The sequence below is a fragment of the Ictidomys tridecemlineatus genome, chromosome 11 (assembly GCF_052094955.1).
Source record: "Ictidomys tridecemlineatus isolate mIctTri1 chromosome 11, mIctTri1.hap1, whole genome shotgun sequence".
In the NCBI taxonomy this organism is placed as follows: domain Eukaryota; kingdom Metazoa; phylum Chordata; class Mammalia; order Rodentia; family Sciuridae; genus Ictidomys; species Ictidomys tridecemlineatus.
In genome coordinates, this window is record NC_135487.1 from 30,204,540 (window position 1) to 30,223,810 (window position 19,271).

The 19,271-nt window shown below is 40.8% G+C and overlaps 1 protein-coding gene across 5 annotated transcripts in view; it reads right to left on the reverse strand.

The window, feature by feature from the left end:
* Positions 1–19,271, reverse strand: part of Hivep3 (HIVEP zinc finger 3) — a 457,837-nt gene that overhangs the window by 342,921 nt on the left and 95,645 nt on the right. For 3 of the 5 annotated variants that reach the window (XM_040288471.2, XM_021736030.3, XM_078026056.1), the window contains exon 1: positions 2,217–2,738. The exons of 1 other annotated variant lie outside the window; for it this stretch is intronic. The gene's annotated coding sequence lies outside the window, so the exon portion shown is untranslated. Of the gene's footprint in view, positions 1–2,216; positions 2,739–19,271 lie in introns of those variants that run through there. One more of the 5 variants, XM_040288469.2, reaches the window with a different exon arrangement.

Consider the following 19,271-nt stretch of genomic DNA (forward strand, 5'->3'; position numbering starts at 1 on the left):
AGCTCAATAATAGTGCCAGTTGAGCACATCTTGATTCACTGCCACAAAGCACATGGTAGTAGTTGCTATTGGCCCTCAAAGCGCACACACACACTAGGATGCTAAGAGCAAAAAAACTCTCCAAAACACCCTTAGCCTTAAGTGGCTAGACTTTGTCACCAAATTAACAAATCTGCCCAGCAGCCCTTGACTGAGCCACTAAGGAGTGTGACAGAAAGACTTTGTGTTAACAATTCTAGATTCTGTGGGGTATCTTAACAGAGTAGGGAGGGAGAAGAATGCTAAGTGTCACCACACACACCCTCCTCTCCTGCCTGCAGAAATCTCAGTGGGACAGCTGTCTGCCTACCTTGCAAAAAAAAAAAAAAAAAAAAGGAAAAAACCTCCACTATTTTAATGCAAGGATGGAAAAGGCCACCAACCTCTACAGGTCTTCTCAGCTTTAAAGAGCAGAGGTCCAGCAACTCCATCAGTACCCAAGGTCTGCTCTTCAATTCCACAGAGCATCCAGCCTCAGAGCAAAACTGACCCCTGGTGGGACAGGCACTCTTCCACTTCAGCTGCTCACCCAGAAGCATGAAGAAAAGCTAAAATCTGAGCCTTCACCTGAATTCAGAATTTTCTGCTTTGAGTTAGGAACCTAGGGGCCCTGCAGGGGAGATTCCAACCTCCTGCAGGGACCAAGATGGGTGAGATTGCCCACTAAAAGTTCAGACAAGCAATGACTGGCTCAAAGAGACATGGGACAGTCTCAGATCAACACCAATCCAAAGCCAATACCATGCTGTGCTCAACAGGATACATATGATCTTTGCCCTGTGCTCTCACATTCAAGTCATTCAAATGATTCCTCCTTGTAGCACGTTCCCTGTTCCCAGCATGAGTGTGGGGCAAGCGCGCGTGTGCACGCGCACACACACACACACACACACACACACAATTACATAAAGACATCATAAACAACAGTAGCACCTAACTTCTGCAGTTGGGGGAGGGCCAGGAGATAGTGGGGGATTGGTTGGGCATAGGGTCTGATCATCAGTTGGGCTTACATAATCACACAAATATGGCTGGAGAACACTTCCCTGGAGATCAGTTTAGCAGATGCATCAGTCTCACTACCCCCCTCCCAGAACCAGAGGCAAGCCAGGGTTAACATGGAAGCACCCCATGTAGCTGGAGGGGGCAGGGATCTGGCTGCTGCCACAGCAATGTCAAAGGCTGCCAGAAACTTCAGGGTCCAAAACACAGGGCACCTGTTCCTTCAGACCCTCTTCCTGCAATCACTGTCCCCAAAGTTCAAGGACAGGCCAAGCCACAGAAGTGCTGACTTGCAATGTAAACCAAACCAGTTGCTTGAAGGAAACCAGGCCCTGACCCCCAAGTTCCTTTACGCTACCATTTCTGTCCAAGCTATGGGGCACAGGCTCTCTGCCACACTTGGGAGTCTTCGGACAGCCTGGACCCCCCATTAGGAGCCAGCCAATTCAGCACCATTCCCGTTTCCATTTTAAACGATGGTAAATGTGGGGCATAAGTTGGAGAAGGGCCCCCCACTTTGCTAGTGGGAAGGCAAGAATCCCCACCAGAATAGGAGCATGTGCTTAGTTGGGAGTTCTGTGTTTGGGACAGAGGAGTGATTTTTTCTCTAGGAACATTTCAGAGGGGCAGGATTAAGGGGGAAGGGAAGGCTCTTCCCTCTGTCTCGGCACCCAGCATCATAGGAACCTCACTCTCAACCAGAGGATAGAGTCCTGAACAATCCTGGAGCACAGCCACAACAGCAGGGGGTAAAGGGCCATGCCTTTGACGACAGCTAAGGTTCTGGTAGCTCAGAGCCCAGTTCCCGGCACAGCACGCCGGCCTCGGGCGAGCCAGCGCTGGAGCGAGCTCAGGAGCGCGGCGCACACAGGGTTACAGCCCAGCCGCCGCCGCCACCGCTGCCGGTGATTGACGCGCGGGGGTCACTTGAGGCTCGCGCAGCTCCCCCAGCACAGGCAAGCGGCGCGCTCAGCCCACCCGGGGCACCACGGCCGCCCACCCAGCCGGCCCCTGCCCTTGGCCTCCCGACACCTGGCGTAAGAAAGGAAGCGACAAAATGGAATCGGCAGCTCAGCTCCTTATGGCACTTTTCCGTGGCGGCCGCAGGCAAAAACACAATCGTAAAATAAAGCACAAGGAATCCATCCGCCGAATAAAAACCCAGAGTCCCCTACCTTCGGCCTTGGGATGGCAAACGGGTCCTGTGTTCTCTGACCCACGGATCCAGCCCCTTCTTCATGAATTATTCCGGCCAGTCGGGATATTGTGCATTTTTTTCATGAACACCTGTTTCAAGTAAGGGGTAAAGACCTTATTGAAAGAATTGTCCTTAAAAAACAGCCTGTGCCTACGTATGTCCATCCAGGCATGCATGCGTGTTTGTATACACACGTATGCACACGGAAGATCCATGTACATTGGAGCACCAAACTAGGCAGTGGGATAATGGGAGAGTCGGCTGGTTGTGAGCATGCTCGCGCCGGGAACAGATCCACCCTCTGTTATTCCTCTGAATAAATATAAATCACCATCAGAAACCCAAACAGAAGCATCCCTCTTGAATTCCTGCTGCTGAAAAACACGGAATAAATTCAGCCCGCAGACACAGAATCTAATCAGCAGCTGTTTTCTGAATCCAGAGCCAACCCATGCCTGGCTTGTCTTTTCCACTAGGAGTCCAGGCCTTTTTTGAAAGGAGTTTTAACCTTTTAAAGATACAGTACACCAATTATCACTTCTGAACAGCCATCCTTTGGAGTGCAGGAAGCCAGTTCCATGCCTACAACCACACAGGGCAGGGTGGCAAGCAATGACAATGATTTTATTTATTGGTGCCCTTTAAAAAGTACATTGCCTGTGTTTCACATACATGCATGCATATAAAAGGCATATATATATGGAGAGAGAAAATATGCAAATGTAAGGCATAAGACTAGGCATACATATTCATTGCCTGATGAGCTTCTCAGTGATGAACTGGCATATTATGTAAACACTATGATCCTTCACTTCCGAACACACATGTTCTCTTGGTCAGATGATCAGGGAACTCTTGTCAGCACAGGTGCCATCCTGCACCGGCCCGCTTACTGCTCATCAAGAGCCAGGATGCCTGCAATAGTGGCTGAAGGAGGTGGGGACCTATGCGGCCCCAGAGTTCCCCACAGGGCACTGCTTGCCAGCCCTGCAGTTTCCGGGTCCATGTCCTCAACTCAAAGGATAATTCTGACACTATTTCTCAACTCTAACATGATCTAGGACCAGACTGTGTTCCAAGTCATAATTTTTTCCCACCAGAATGGGGAATCAAAACTACCACCTAAGACTTCACTAAAGTAAAAAAGAAAAAAATAATAATAATAAAATAAAAGTAAAAAAAAACCAAACTACCACCTAAATCATAGTGTATCAAAAATTGAGATTTGCCCTTCCTCAAGATTTCAATTAGCTTTTGTTACTTTGTTTTTATTTTTACTCTTTTTTTAAAGAGTAGGATTGAGCATGGAGGTAGAAAAAAAGGGTAGAGAGATAAACCACCTCCAGTCTAAATTAAACAACAACAACAAACAATCAAAAAACCTCACCAAGTACTTTAGCCACCCAGATGGTGTTTATTCTAGTTTTTCTTTGGCTTTTAAAGAGGTAACACTGAGAAGAAGCAAAACTTCTAACCTTACTCATGTTTGAAAGAAAAACAAATGCCTTTTTCTGTTGTATTTTTTTTTTCCACACACATTCCTGCATGGCATCCTGGCCCCTGCAAGCCCCACAACTTCAGAATGGAGTGGCCCTACTCTCCCCTGGTTCTTGCCCATTAGCCACAGGGGCCACCAGGCTCACCTCCGTGGTGGTATTCCTACAGTCACTCCAGGACAGGTCCCTCCAGCTCTAGCACTAGCACCTACTCCCTCCCTTGCCCAGTTCTGTCAGGCACACTACTGACATCAGTGTGTTGTCACTCTCACCTGGTCACAGGCACTGTCTGCTCTGTCCTCCCCGACACTCATACACACACACACACACACACACACACACACACACACACTCTCTCTCTCTCTCTCTCTCCCATCCCTCCCCCCACTTCCAGGGCTCTTTAGCAGAAAATTATCATATTTCATGTGTCATCGCCCTAGCTAGCTGGGCCTGTCACCGATTGGCTGGGCACTGGCAGCCGGAAATGTTACCAGCCACACAGCACGGAGCTGGCTCTCCCTCAGTCACCACAGACCTGAGCCCAGGAGGCTCAGTGACAAGGCACAGACCTACCACAGGGAGCCTGTCACTCTCTCTCAGCCTTGCCTTCACCCAGCACTGGGGGAGGGAACAGCCAGGGGAGGAGGTGGGAGGGCACCCGCAGTGAGGGAGGGAGCTGTGTGTGGAGAAGAAACCAAAGATGTCTCCATTCGGATTGAAAGACCTGGAGACAGTGTTCCTGACAAAAAAACATTCTCTCTTCACATAAAGTAGACAAATGAGGACATTTATCCCTCCATAAATGATTACATCTGAAAAAAAAAAAAAGAAGAAGAAGAAGAAAAGAAAAGTCGGGAAGGCTGGGTGTAAACAAGATCTCTACTCGTGGGAGTTCATCTGCTGGGCTTATTCCCCACCTAACAGCACGTGTCCCTGGTGGAGAACCACGGTATGCCGGGCTGGCCGGCAGTCCAGAAAGTGATTCTGGTCCATCCGGTTACCTTTACAGAGAATAGCAATTAACCCTCCAGGAAAGGAGGCGTCTCAGCCTGGCTCTGCAATGCCTTATAAAGCCCACAACTTTTCAAGAAGCAAATGGTCTTTGTGACCACAGGAGTCACTTGCATTTGCCACCTGTGAGTCTTCTGCTGGTTTAACGAGACTGAGCACTTAAAGGTCCCTTCATTCTCTTCTCCTGACTAAACTACATGCTATGTCTCTGGCCCTTTGTGTAAAAGTTATTTCTCAAATCTTTCATTATATTTAGGGTCTAAAAGAATCTTCCCAGAGAGTCAACTCTGCCATCCCCATGATGTTTCAGTCCCCTAGCCTAGTTCCACAGTGTGGCTTTTGGTTTGGGGAATGATAAATTGGGCTCCTGTGCTTATCCCTTTTCCTTCCGACCCCACCAAACCACTTTCATGACCAAAAACATTAGTAGCCATGCTGGGACACAAAGAAAAATGCCTTCAAGAAATCAGAGATTTTAGCAGGATGCAGTGGTGCACACCTGTAATCCCAGCAGCTCAAGAGATGAGACAGGAGGATCGAGGTTCAAAGCCAGCCTCAGCAACTTAGCAAGGCACTAAACTTAGTAAGACCTATCTCAAAATAAAAAGCAATCAATAAAAAGAAAGTAGATCTTTTGAGGAATAAGGGGAAGATCCAAAGTTGACAGGGCAAGGGTGAGGAAAGGCTGCTTCACGGTGATAAACTCATGGTTCTGCACGGGCCCCTGAAGAAGTAAGTACTTGGGTTTCCAAGTTCAGAGAATCCAGACTGGACAAGGGTCATGGGCACCGATGCAGGAGTATATTAAGGACATCAAGAACAAGGACAGTTAGCTCCACACAAAGTAATTGTACACAGAAGTTATTTCACAGCTTCTTTGGAAAGTGGGAGGTTTGTTACTAATATAAAAAGGAGCCAGAGATTGAATAGGAGCAGGACACCAGCTCTTTTGGCAACACCATTAAACACACATGCTTGTGCGTACACACACACACACACACACACACACACACACACACACACACACCACAAGATAAAGAAACTGAAATAAGCAGAAGAAAACAAGATGTTACAGAGAAGGACTGGGGTTGTGATTAGCAGTAGATTACCCGCCTAGCATATGTGAGGCCCTGGGTTCAATCCTTAGCACCACATAAAAATAAATAAATAAATAAAGGTATTATGTCCAACTACTATATATATATATATTTGAATATATATATGTAAATAAAATCTTATTTTAAAAAAGACGTAACAGAGAGATCCAGAACATCCAATATTACTCCAACAGGAGTTCCAGATGGAGACAACACCATCAATGAGGAAGAGAGCAATGACCAAGGAAGCAAGAGAAGACCATTCCCTTGAGCTAAAGAAAGAACTCAGGGCTCGGATCATATCCTGTCTGGGCAGCAGGATCACTGAACAAATACACACTTCTTGATGCAGTCTGCTACCCCAAGAACAAAGACAAACAACCACAAGCTTCCTCATAGGGGAGAACAATCCGGCTGCTTAAAAGGAAATTAAACAGACTGACCTCCTACTTCTCGTCTGCAACACTCTGCTCAGAGACACCGACAGAGTTTTTAAAGAATTCCAAGGGAATGTTATTTGAACTCAAGAGTTCAACTGCTGCCTGACTCTAATTTCCCTCTTATGTGATGACAAAATAAAAGTATGTTTGAAGACACAGAAATTACATCCCTCAAATACCCCTTATTAAAAAAGAAAAAAAAAAACTTTTTTTAGAGTAAAGATCTCTTCAAAGCAAGAATAATGAATTCAAGAAAAGAGAAGATCTGTTATATAAGAAAATGTAATGAAGAATAAAACCAACAAAATATAAGACTAAGCATAATAATTGTTAATGAGGTTGTAAACTTTGTTAGAAATTTTGAAAAATCAGATATAAAAGATTTAAATACATAGTTGTTCCCACAGTCTGCAGTTTCACTTGCTTCATTTCAGTTACCCATGGTCAAGAAGAAAAAGGTAAGTATAGTGAAATGACATAGACAGACCATATCTGCATAATGTTAATTACAGTGTCTTGTTATAATTATTCTATTTTATTATTATTGCTGTTAACCTCTTCCTGTGCCTAATTTTTAAAGGAGATTATATATATATATATATATCTCATTTATAGGATCCAGTACCATCTGTGGTTTCAGGAATTCTCTGGAAAGGGTCTTAGCACACCCCTCTGGATAAGAAACTATTATTGTATAATCTCTATCTATCTATCTATCTCTCAGATATAAATGTCTGAAATTAAAAGTCCATATTATTTTTTAAAAATTAGAAAATCTCAGTTGAGACAAGTAAGTGAAATCTGTCTATAGAAAGTGTCTGACAACAGGGCTGGGGATGTGGCTCAAGCAGTAGCGCGCTCTCCTGGCATGCGTGCGGCCTGGGTTCGATCCTCAGCACCACATACAAACAAAGATGTTGTGTCCACCGAAAAACTAAAAATAAATAAATAAATAAATATTAAAATTCTCTCTCTCTCTCTCTTTAAAAAAAAAAGAAAATAAAGTTTCTGACAACAGAGTTTGTGAATGGTAAGTCATTAAAAGACAGAGAAATAAGATGAGAGGATCATCCTGGCAGGAGATGATTCTATTCTGTTCTATTCTTCCCAAGACCCACATTTAAAGTGATGATAAGGAATCTTAAGTTGAAATACTCAATGAGAAGAAAATAGTAGAAGAACCATTGATCAGGAAAATTGAAAAAGAATAGAGGGGGACTTAATATATCAGCTAGAAATATATACTTTAACGCTATAGTAAATAGTACAGCATTGCTCATGGCAGAGATCTACATCTAAGCATAGATCTGAAAGAACAGAATGAAGTCAAGAAAATCTAGTTTCCTATGGGAAGGTCAGGTATAAAAACAGTTTTAAATCAGGGAAGGAAAGAATATATTATGTAATAAATAGTATCACACTGCAGCTATATATTTGAAAATCATTCTTTTACCTCTCCTACCTTATTTAAAATTTGTTCAATTTTCAGAAAAAAAAAATTCTAAAGAATAGATAGGTATTATGATTGATCAGTAAGTCATAGACTGGTATGAACTTTTTTCCCGCCAATTACAAAAAGAAAAATGTGGTCTGTCAGATGATGTTAAAATATCATTGTGGTATGCTAAATCATGGCTCCCAAAGACATTTACTTCCTAATCCCAGGAAGCTGAATGTTGCCTTATATAGCAAAAGAAATTACTGAATTAATGATCTTGAGATGGAGAGATTACTCCACATTATCTGGGAGGACCCTGAATGTAATCATCAGTATCCCTCATAATAGAAAGGAAGAGAGAACAAGAGAGGCCGAGATCGGAGCGATGCAGCCACAAAACAAGAAATGCTAGAAGCTACCAGGAGCTGGAAGAAGCAACAAACAGATTCTACCCTGGAACCTCTGGAGGTAGGCCAGCCCTGCCAACACCTGGATCTCAGCCCATTTTCTGGACTCCAGAACAATAAGCAAATAAATATGTTGTTTTCAGCCACCAAGTACGTGGTATTTGTTACGGAAGCCAGAGGAAACTCAGAAAACCATCACTATGAGAAGCACAGTACTTCCTAGGGATTATAGTTATTATTATTATCATTCTCATTATAGTTATTATTATTATTATTATCAGCAGCACTACTTATGCATGCTTAGCACTGCAGGATTATTTATATGTCTCATTTAATTCACATATGAGGAAGCGGCAGACAGTTGGGGTTGTTATGGCTCTGCCCCTTAGCAGCAAGTGTCCTTGTGTAAGTAACCTTCTAATGCTGCTCTTTCTCACCTGTAAAGTAGAGGTAAGAATGGCACTACCTATAGGGGCTGTTGAGGATCCAGTGAGGCTGTCTATGTCAAGTGCCTGGTGATAAGGCTCATACATGCTAAGTAATAATAAGAAAGTCCTCACGCAGCATTGCAATCTGTCTCCCAGAGCTTTCTCACTAATTCTCATTCTTCCCTTTGGATACGTACAGAACAAGGGTCTCTCCTAACTTCCTGAACGTCCTTCAAATACCTATTACAATGGTCAGTCTATTCCGTGATTCATAATAGATACAATGATATGTTCTTAGTAATGCAGCATAAACAGGATATATATAGGGGTGATATTTTTTATTGGTACACAATAATTAAACAGAACGGTGGGTTTCAGTGTATCATATTTGTACCTGCACATATTGTAATTTGATCAATTTCCATCCCCAGTACCTCCACTTGCCGCAGCCCTCCTCCTCCTCCTCCTCCTCCTCCTCCTCCTCCTCCTCCTCCTCCTTCTCCTCCTCCTCCTCCTCCTCCTCGTCCTCCTCCTTCTCCTCCTCCTCCTCCTCCTCCTCCTCCTCCCTGATGTCCTTTCTCTACCTTGCTGGTCTCCTCTTTATCTTCATGAGATCCCTTAGTTTTCATTTTTCTCCGTAGCTTCCACATGTCATCATAGTTCAAGCTTCTCTAGGCTAAAATGGTCATTGTCCTTAGGAGTTCATCTGGAGTCCCTTCCCATCCTGGTCACCTCCTCTGAACACATTCTGTGCATCTTAAGATGGACCCCAGACTTGTCACCATGTTTATTCTAGAGTAGAGTTCCCCAAACTATAGCCTGTGATACAACCTCATTTTTTGCAGCCACACGCAAAGCATGGATTTGACATTTTTTGAAGATTTATAGAAAAAGGGGCACAGAAAATATTTGGTGACAGAAACCATAAAGTCTAAAAATGTTTTACTATTTTACCCTTCTCAGAAAAAGTTTGCCAACTCCTTTTCTAGAAGGTACTCTACTTCTTCTACCAGAACAATATAAAGTGCTTAAGACTTTTTGGCAACCAAATTCCGCTACTGTACATTCTGAACTTAACTCTAAGGCTCCTGATTGTTCCATCTTTATCCATTCTCCCCTCCCTTTTCAATTATTAATACACTTCTTAGCTAGGAACATGGCCACTGGGCTAAAGATGACATTTCCCCAGCCTCCTCTACAGGAGGGCATGACCAGGAGAGAAGGCTCCAGCCTTGAGCCTGGGGTGTAGGGAGATATGAAATGTGTCATTTCCCTGTCCTGCTCTTGAAAGGAAGGATCCCGTTCTCCCCTTCCTTTTCCCTGTCCTCCTGGCTGGATGGGGGACCTGAGGGCCATGTGGGAGAAGGGTGGAAGAGTAATGAGAAAGAAGACTCCTGGGTCTCTGGTGCTGCCATTTCACTTCGTGCTCCTTATTCTTAAAGGGAAACAAACTTTTAATTTATGTATCCACTGTTCTTTCTGGTCTTTGTGACAGCAAGTGAATCTGTGCCCCAGGCAATATGACCATCACTTCCAACTCCCAAGTATTTTTCAAATTGCTTAGTACCAAACTGCACACCACCCTGGCCTGTACTCACACAGCTGATTTGTGGAACCCCTTGACAGGACTTTACATTGAGCTCTACCACACTTCTTCATATTGTTAGAATATGAAGCCCATTATTTTGCCCTGACATCTGGGACCTAATTCTATCACCCAAACTAGGTTTTATCCTTTCTAATTTTATATCATCCTTCAAAATGTACTTTAGTCGTGGCACTCAAACTACACAGAGTGCTTGTCAAAACATCTGAGCAAAATGAACAATAATGCCGTGGAAAAGGCTGTGGTATCCATTTGTAGGGAAAGGAAATAACAGATCGAACCAAGGTCTAAATGGAGAAGGTGGGGGAGGGGAAGGAGAGCCTTTGCTATGTTCCAGTCGCTTTATTGGAAACTTCCCCCACTGTTAGCTCATTTATTAAATATTTTCCCATGTATTAATCTATTTCATAAGCAGTCATTTTAAATTTTAAAATATTGACTACAAATGCCAACTTCGCAGGGGAGAGAAAACCATCACCTGTAAACACGGATGAAAACACAGCCCGTGCAAATCTCTCTTTGCCTAAGTCTGCCTACACCCAACCTCTCTTTGGACTCCTGAAGAAGGCATTCCCGGCATTCCTTGTAAGGCTTGGAGTTAAAGGTGGATGTATTCCAAGAGTATAACTCAAGAATCAAAATCATCACTGTAGACTACTGATCAGTGTTTTCAGAAACATCTAGCTGGTCCCTGGTGTGACAGGGTGAGAAGTGATGCCTGTTGCCCTCTGCAGAGCTGTGTGGCAAAAGGCTAGGAGTAGTCTCAGACTCGGGGGGTCCAAGCCCTGCAGGACCTGAGCCAATCACTTATCCTGTGCTGCATGGTTTTCGTTTTCTGTAAAACAGGCATGTGTTATCCTTCCCACAATCATCTAAGATGGATCCCCTCCCTCCATATTTTGCGGATGATGAACATAACACTTATGTTCCTTGTCCAAGGACAAACCAATCAGGTCACGACAGCATGAGGATTCAATCCTAGGCCCAACTGATTCCCAATCTCTTGCTCTTTCCTATTCCAGGGCAGAGAAAGAAAATATGACAATTAAGGTATAAGGTATCAAATCATGCCAAAAAGGATGACCTTCCCAGGAGAAGTAAGGTCAGGTGACTTCATGGGATGCTCAAGATGAAGTCCAAATGGACTCAAAGGTTGTTTCCTTCTGGCTTCCTTAGAGTTCCTCTTGCATTGGTTAGGGTGGAACATACTTTAGGATAGTGTTTAAAACAGACCTAGTGTAAGTCCCACTCCCCTCTTACATTCAGCCTGTTTGGTGGCCTTATCAGGTAGTTTCTAACACAGTAAAATCAGCCAAAACAAATACGCATCACCCTTTTTGCTTCTGTTTATCTAAAATTATAATCATATGTGAATAAAGTCACACACACACACACACACACACACAGTTCTGTACCTTTCTTCTATTCCTTGTGTGCCTAAGACATGAGGAGGCGCATCAGGGGCCTCAACCCTGAATGGCAGGTGTCACCAGGAGGCACCGCAACTCTCCAAAAAGAGTGTTTTCTGATTAAAAAAATAATAATAATCCTGGACCCATTTAGAATTGGTGCCTTAAGTGGAATAGTCATGAATTTATGAACAAACAAGAAAGGAATATGAAGAGACATTTAAAAAACTATGTAAGCTAAAATATTTGCATCCTGTGGATGCTATTTGAGATGGCATCTCAAAACCCCTGAGGAGCTTTGGAAAAAGTATAGATGCTTCCAAGTTTCTCCAGGAATGTCTTGGCATACACGAATCACTGAAGCTCCGTGGGCATTCTGACAAGCCTACTAAAGAACCAGTGCTGGTGTCAGCTTCAGAAAGCCAGAGTCCCATAAAATTTTAGCAGTTCCAGACCCAATCTGAATAAATGTGATATAGAAATATTCCAGCAGATGACGGCTTCTAAGGCATCAATGGATTCCATCTACTCAAGCATAACTTGAATAAAATTGGCTAAACTCAGAACAAGAAAAGGAGTCGAAGGGCTCAGGGACTTTGAAGTATACCGTAAAGAAGCTGGAGTCAGCTAACAACTCCTGGAGTCTGAGCCTGCTTTTCCTCTCAGGTGAGGATGTGGTTATGTTGTGCTGAGTTTGGGCTCCGGAATCAGGAAAGTCTTATGCTGGGGAATAAAATCCCTCTAAGGAAGCCTGAAACCAGTGACTGGAACAGTTCCTGTCGTGCTGGGAGTCTCCAGAGCAAGAACAATGAAGCACAAAAGAGCTGCTCAGGTCTGGTGAGGCTCCCCTTTGGACAGCTGGTGACATGGCAGCCATGCGTCCCTAATGGAAACTCTTGGAAGCCACCCTCTCCTGCACTGACACAGCCACCTGTCTCAGTAGAATGTGGGTCCCCATTTCTTGCCTAAGTAGTCTCTGTGTGTGTGTGTTGAAATGGGTGGGGTTCCACCAAAAACTGCTGCAAAGACAGACCTGGGAAAGGTACCGTAGTAAATACCAGGCCACAAATCCCAAAATGAATCTAAAGAATTAGAGGATCAAGATGACAAATCTTGGTCAGACTGAAAAACAGCTATAACTCTAAAAGGTTGTCAATAAACACCACAAGTCAGATGATCCTGGAGATTAATGATCCTGGACATTATCAGAGGTCAAAACTTCTCTTCCCCTTCAGGGGCCAAGAGAATAATAAAAGTGTGGGAAGCAGCTTGGATAAGCAAAGGAGAAGTGGAGTGACAATGTTTCTCTGTGTGTTAGTTTAAAAAAAAAAAAAGAAAAAAAGTTGAAAGCCATGTTGGCTAAGAACAGTTGGAATCAGATGATAGGCAGCCAGCCTGCACCCGCTTCCCCATGAGCACTGTCAGAAAAAGAGAAAAATCCATCCCTCTCTTAGAAGAATAAAGAAAATAAGCTTTTAAATTTTTGCTTTTTTTTTAAAGCAATTTTTAAGAACACACCCCAAAACAGGATGTCTTCAAATGAGTTGGGTCAGAGGATCCCATGACCGTAGATCTCAAACTACAGTTCAAAGGGCACAGCGGATCACATAAGTATCCAGGTAGTGTGCAAGATGCTCTTCTACAAGTCCTGTTACAGCCTAAGGGTTTCCATACTACGCCCCTGTGGCATGCACAGAGGATTCTTTGCTTCTTTCTTTCAGGGCTATTTCATCAAAAGCTCTCTGTACTTTGAAAATGTTTATTTTGAGATCATTTTAAACTTCAGAAGAGTTATAAAGATTGTACATAGAGTCCCCATTTGCCCCTTTCTCAGCTTTCCCTGTCGTGAACATCTATCTATACCACTACAGTACAATGATCAGACTAAGAAAATGATCCTGTACAATGCTGTTAACTAAACTACAGATTTTTCTCTAATGTTACCAGTTTTATCACTAATGGCTTTTTTTCATTCCAGGATTCCATTCAGGATCCCACACTGCATTTAGTTTTCATTTCTCCTTGAAATCCATTCTATGTCTATGCTTAGTCTTTATCTTTTATGACCTGGACACTTTTGAACAGTACTGATCAGGTGTTTTGTAGACTGTCCCTCAATTTGGGTTTGTCTAATATTTTCTCATGATGAAATGTGGGTTATGGGTTTAGGACGAGAACAGTAGGGAAGTGATGTGTTCTTCTAGCACATCACCATGTCACAGTGTGCCAATGAATCTTATTACAGGGTGAGGTGGTATTGCTAAGTTTCCCACTATACGGTGACTATTTTTTTGTCTCTGCAATTAATAAGTATTTGGGAATCTCAAATACCTTGAGATTATACCAATGTCTTATTTCTCAGCCTTTCACCACTAATGCATCAGGTGACCTGTCTGCAGCAATTAGTCTGCAGTGTTCTAATAGAGATTTTCCCTTTCCCTCATTCCTCTATATTTATCAAGTAGAATTCTTCTATAAGGAATAATTGTCTTTTCTCCTCATCAAATAACCAATTTCTTCAGCCTTGATTTTATCAATAGAGACTCTGTATATTTACCTTATTGAGTTGTTCAATTACCCTTATTTAATTTTTGGCTCAAATTTTATGATTTTGGCCACCGAGAGCTCTTTCGAGTTGGCTCCTGCATTTGACATGTTCCCATTTTTGTTGTTTAGCACTTTCATGATTTCTGGTAAAACAAGATGCCCTAGGTTCATCTTGTATTTTCAATATCCAATTCTGTAGTGTGCTTTTTGGGTTTTAGCATTCATGTCTTATATATTATACTGTTAAATTTACACCTAAGGACTTAATTGATGGGTATTATTGTAAGTCTATTGTCCTTTCAAAGTTCAAATGTCCATTTCTAGTGTATGGAAATATGATTCACTTGTAGCCTGCAACCCTTTTAAACTTTGTGTTTTTCTACATAGACAATCAAGTTACATGTGAATAGATGTTGGTATTATTTCTTCCTTTCTAGTTTTATGCCTTTCAATACTTTACTTTCAGTATGATATTGAATAGGAATCTTGAGAGAACATCTGCAGTATTCCTGATACAAAGGATAAAGTATTTAGTTTTTTACTATTAAGTGTACATTATTTATCTGTGGGTGTTTGCAGATACCCTTTATAAGATCAAGGGAGTTCCTTTCTATTCCTAGTTTGATGAAAGTTTTGATATTGAATGTGTGTTGAATTTTTCAAGTGCTTTTCTAAATCTGTTAAAATAATAATATGGTTTTTCTTTCTTCATTCCGTAAATATGTGAAATATTGATTTGTTTTCTAGTGTTGAACCATCCTTTCATTCCAAGGATGAATCCCATTTAATTGTGATATATTACATCACACACACACATACACACACATACACACACACACACACCCCACTAAATTTTATTTACTGTATTTTACTGAGGATATTTGCATGTATGATCCTGAGTGACACTGTATTGTGATTCTCTTTACTTACAATCTTTTTACCTGATTTTAGTATTGGGAAATGCTGATTTCATAAAATAAGTTGGAAAGAATTCCTTCTCTTTTATTTCTTGAAGATTGTATTGAATTAGTATTCCTGAAATATCTGATAGAATTTATCACTAAAACAATTTAGTCCATGAATTTAGTTTTGGTTGTTGATAACTATAAATTTTTTTGTTGTTGTTGATAACTATAAATTCAATCCCCAGGACATAAAAGACTATTCAGGATATCTGTTTCTTCTTGATGGAGTTTTAATATTTGTATTCTTCAACGAATTGGTTCATTTCATCTAAGTTTTCAAATTTATAGGCATTTAGTTGTTTGTAATGGTAATTTGTGTCTTCTCTCTTTTTCTTGGTTAGTCTGGCTAGAGGTTAATTTTGTTGATTTTCTTCAAAGAATCAACTTTTGATTTGGTTGATATTTCTGAACTGCTTTTTTGTTTCCAACTCATTGAATTTTTGCTCTTATCTTTATTATGTACTTTCTTCTTCTTCCTTTAGTTTTTTTAGTTTAAAAAATTTTTAAAATTTATTCTAATTATACATGATAGCAGAATGCATTTCAATTCATTGTACACAAATGGAGCATAACTTTCCATTTCTCTGGTCGTACACAATGAAGTGCACCACATGTGCAGTCATACATGTACCTGGGGTTATGATTCCACCATCTTTCCTACCCCCATGCTCTCTCCTTTTCCCTCCCTCCCCTTTGTCCAATTGAAGTTCCTCCAACCCCCCATAACCCCCCCCATTATGGGTCAGCATCCACTTATCAGAGAGAACATTCAGTCTTTGGTTTGGGGGGATTGGCTTATTTTGCTTAGCATGATATTCTCCAACTCCATCCATTTACCTGCAAATGCCATAATTTTATTCTCTTTTAATGCTGAATAATATTCCATTGTGTATATATGCCACAGTTTCTTTCCATTCATCTGTTGAAGGGCATCTAGGTTGGTTCCACAGTTTAGCTATTGTGAATTGAGCTGCTATGAACATTGATGTAGCTGTGTCACCATAGTATGGTGATTTTAAGTCCTTTGGGTATAGACTGAGGAGTGAAATAGCTAGGTCAAATGGTGGTTCCATTTCAAGTTTTCTAAGGAATCTCCATAGTGCTTTCATAGTGGTTTATCTAGCATTTTTAAGGGTGGATGCCTATATTACTGACTGAAAGCCTTTATTTCTAAGTTAAGCATTTGACATGATAAATTTCTTTTTATTTTTTTAAATTTTAGTTATTGACGGATACAATACCTTTATTTTATTTATTTTTATGTGAATTTTGCTCTTATCTTCATTATATACTTTCTTTTTTATTGGTTGTTCAAAACATTACATAGCTCTTGACATATCATATTTCATACTTTAGATTCAAGTGGGTTATGAACTCCTATTTTTACCCCATATACAGATTGCAGAATCACTTTGGTTACACATCCACATTTTTACATAATGCCATATTAGTAACTGTTGTATTCTGCTACCTTTCCTATCCTCTACTATCCCTCCTCCCCTCCCCTCCCATCTTCTCCCTCTATCCCATCTGCTGTAATTTAATTCTCTCCCTTGTTTTTTTTCCCTTTCCCCTCACAACCTCTTAAATGTAATTTTGTATAACAATGAGGGTCTCCTTCCATTTTCATGCAATTTCCCTTTTCTCTCCTTTTCCCTCCCACCTCATGTCTCTGTTTAATGTTAATCTTTTCCTCCTGCTCTTCCTCCCTGCTCTGTTCTTAGTTGCTCTCATTATATCAAAGAAGACATTTGGCATTTGTTTTTTAGGGATTGGCTAGCTTCACTTAGCATAATCTGCTCTAATGCCATCCATTTCCCTGCAAATACCATGATTTTGTCATTTTTTAGTGCTGCGTAATACTCCATCGTGTATAAATGCCACATTTTTTTTATCCATTCATCTATTGAAGGGCATCTGGGTTGGTTCCACAGTCTAGCTATTGTGAATTGTGTTGCTATGAACATCGATGTGGCAATATCTCTGTAGTACGCTCTTTTAAGGTCTTCAGGGAATAGTCCGAGAAGGGCAATAGCTGGGTCAAATGGTGGTTCCATTCCCAGCTTTCCCAGGAATCTCCATATTGCTTTCCAAATTGGCTGCACCAATTTGCAGTCCCACCAGCAATGTACAAGAGTACCCCTTTCCCCACATCCTCGCCAGCACTTGTTGTTGTTTGACTTCCTAATGGCTGCCAATCTTACTGGAGTGAGATGGTATCTTAGGGTGGTTTTGATTTGCATTTCTCTGACTGCTAGAGATGGTGAGCATTTTTTTATGTACTTGTTGATTGATTGTATGTCCTCCTCTGAGAAGTGTCTGTTCAGGTCTTTGGCCCATTTGTTGATTGGGTTATTTGTTATCTTATTGATTAATTTTTTTAGTTCTTTGTATACTCTGGATACTAGGGCTCTGTCTGAAGTGTGAGGAGTAAAGATTTGTTCCTAGGATGTAGGCTCCCTATTTACTTCTCTTATTGTTTCTCTTGCTGAGAAAAAACTTTTTAGTTTCAGTAAGTCCCATTTGTTGATTCTAGTTATTAACTCTTGTGCTATGGGTGTCCTATTGAGGAATTTGGAGCCCGACCCCACAATATGTAGATCGGAGCCAACTTTTTCTTCTATCAGGCGCAGAGTCTCTGATTTGATATCAAGTTCTTTGACCCATTTTGAGTTAACTTTTGTGCATGGTGAGAAAAAGGGATTCAGTTTCATTTTGTTGCATATGGATTTCCAGTTTTCCCAGCACCATTTGTTGAAGATGCTATCCTTCCTCCATTGCATGCTTTTAGCCCCTTTATCAAATATAAGAAAGTTGTAATTTTGTGGATTGGTCTCTGTATCCTCTATTCTGTACCATTGGTCCACCCGCCTATTTTGGTACCAGTACCATGCTGTTTTTGTTACTATAGTTTGAAGTCTGGTATCGCTATACTGTCTGATTCACACTTCCTGCTTAGAATTGCTTTTGCTATTCTGGGTCTTTTATTTTTCCATATGAATTTCATGATTGCTTTATCTATTTCTACAAGAAATGCCGTTGGGATTTTGATTGGCATTGCATTAAACCTATAGAGAACTTTTGGTAATATCGCCATTTTGATGATGTTAGTTCTGCCTATCCATGAACAGGGTATATTTTTCCATCTTCTAAGATCTTCTTCTATTTCTCTCTTTAGGGTTCTGTAGTTTTCATTAAATAAATCTTTTATATATACTTTCTTCTTCCTTTAGTTTTAGTATTCACACCATGGCTGGTGAAGAATAAAACAACTCTAGAGGATTTCTGCCCCATTTAAGCTAACTTCAGAATTTTGCATACATGTCACTCCTTAGTGAGAAATGTGATAGGTAACTAATTACTCAAAATAAGGCCAGAGACAAAAATACAACACTATGTTTTACTATACTTTATACTTTCCCCAAAGGTAATGGCCACTAGCCATTAATTACTTCATATATTATTAATAAAAATAGTATTATATTAATAATACTAATAATAATATATTATAATATTAATAATATATAATAAAATATGGTTATATTTAATATGATATATAATTATAATAAAATGATAATATATAATTAGCAACAATGATAAAATAATCACCATTTAGTGATCACTTATTACAAGCCAGAGACTGTATGTAGCTAATTACAAACATTTCCTCATTTCATCCTCTTCACAATCCAATGAGAGAACTCAAATTTAGAGGGATTAGTGCACAAGAATAAATATTGGCTTAGAATTCAACACCAAGTCATATTCCAAAGTCCTTACATATAGCTTCTCAGCCAGACTGCTCTAGAATGGTGTTAAGACTTCACATGGCCCATTGATTATTTTCGTTTGTCATTTACAATGCTGGAAAAGGTTCAGTTTTGCTATGTTTGTAAAATATTCTCTTCTTCCCTATAATACTGTATTATTATGCTATCATCATAATTTATTTAGTCTTTCTGAAATTCTATAAACACATATGTATCTTTATTTTTAAGATCTATAAATATTTAGGTATCTACCATATCTTTCTTAATTTATTTTTGTTCTTGGGATTAAACCCAGAGGTGCTTAGCCATTGCTGAGCCACATCCCCAGCACTGCCCACCCCCTTTAATATTTATTTAGAGACCAAGTCTTGCTGAGTTGCTTAAGGCCTCCCTAAGTTGCTAAAATTTACCTTGAACT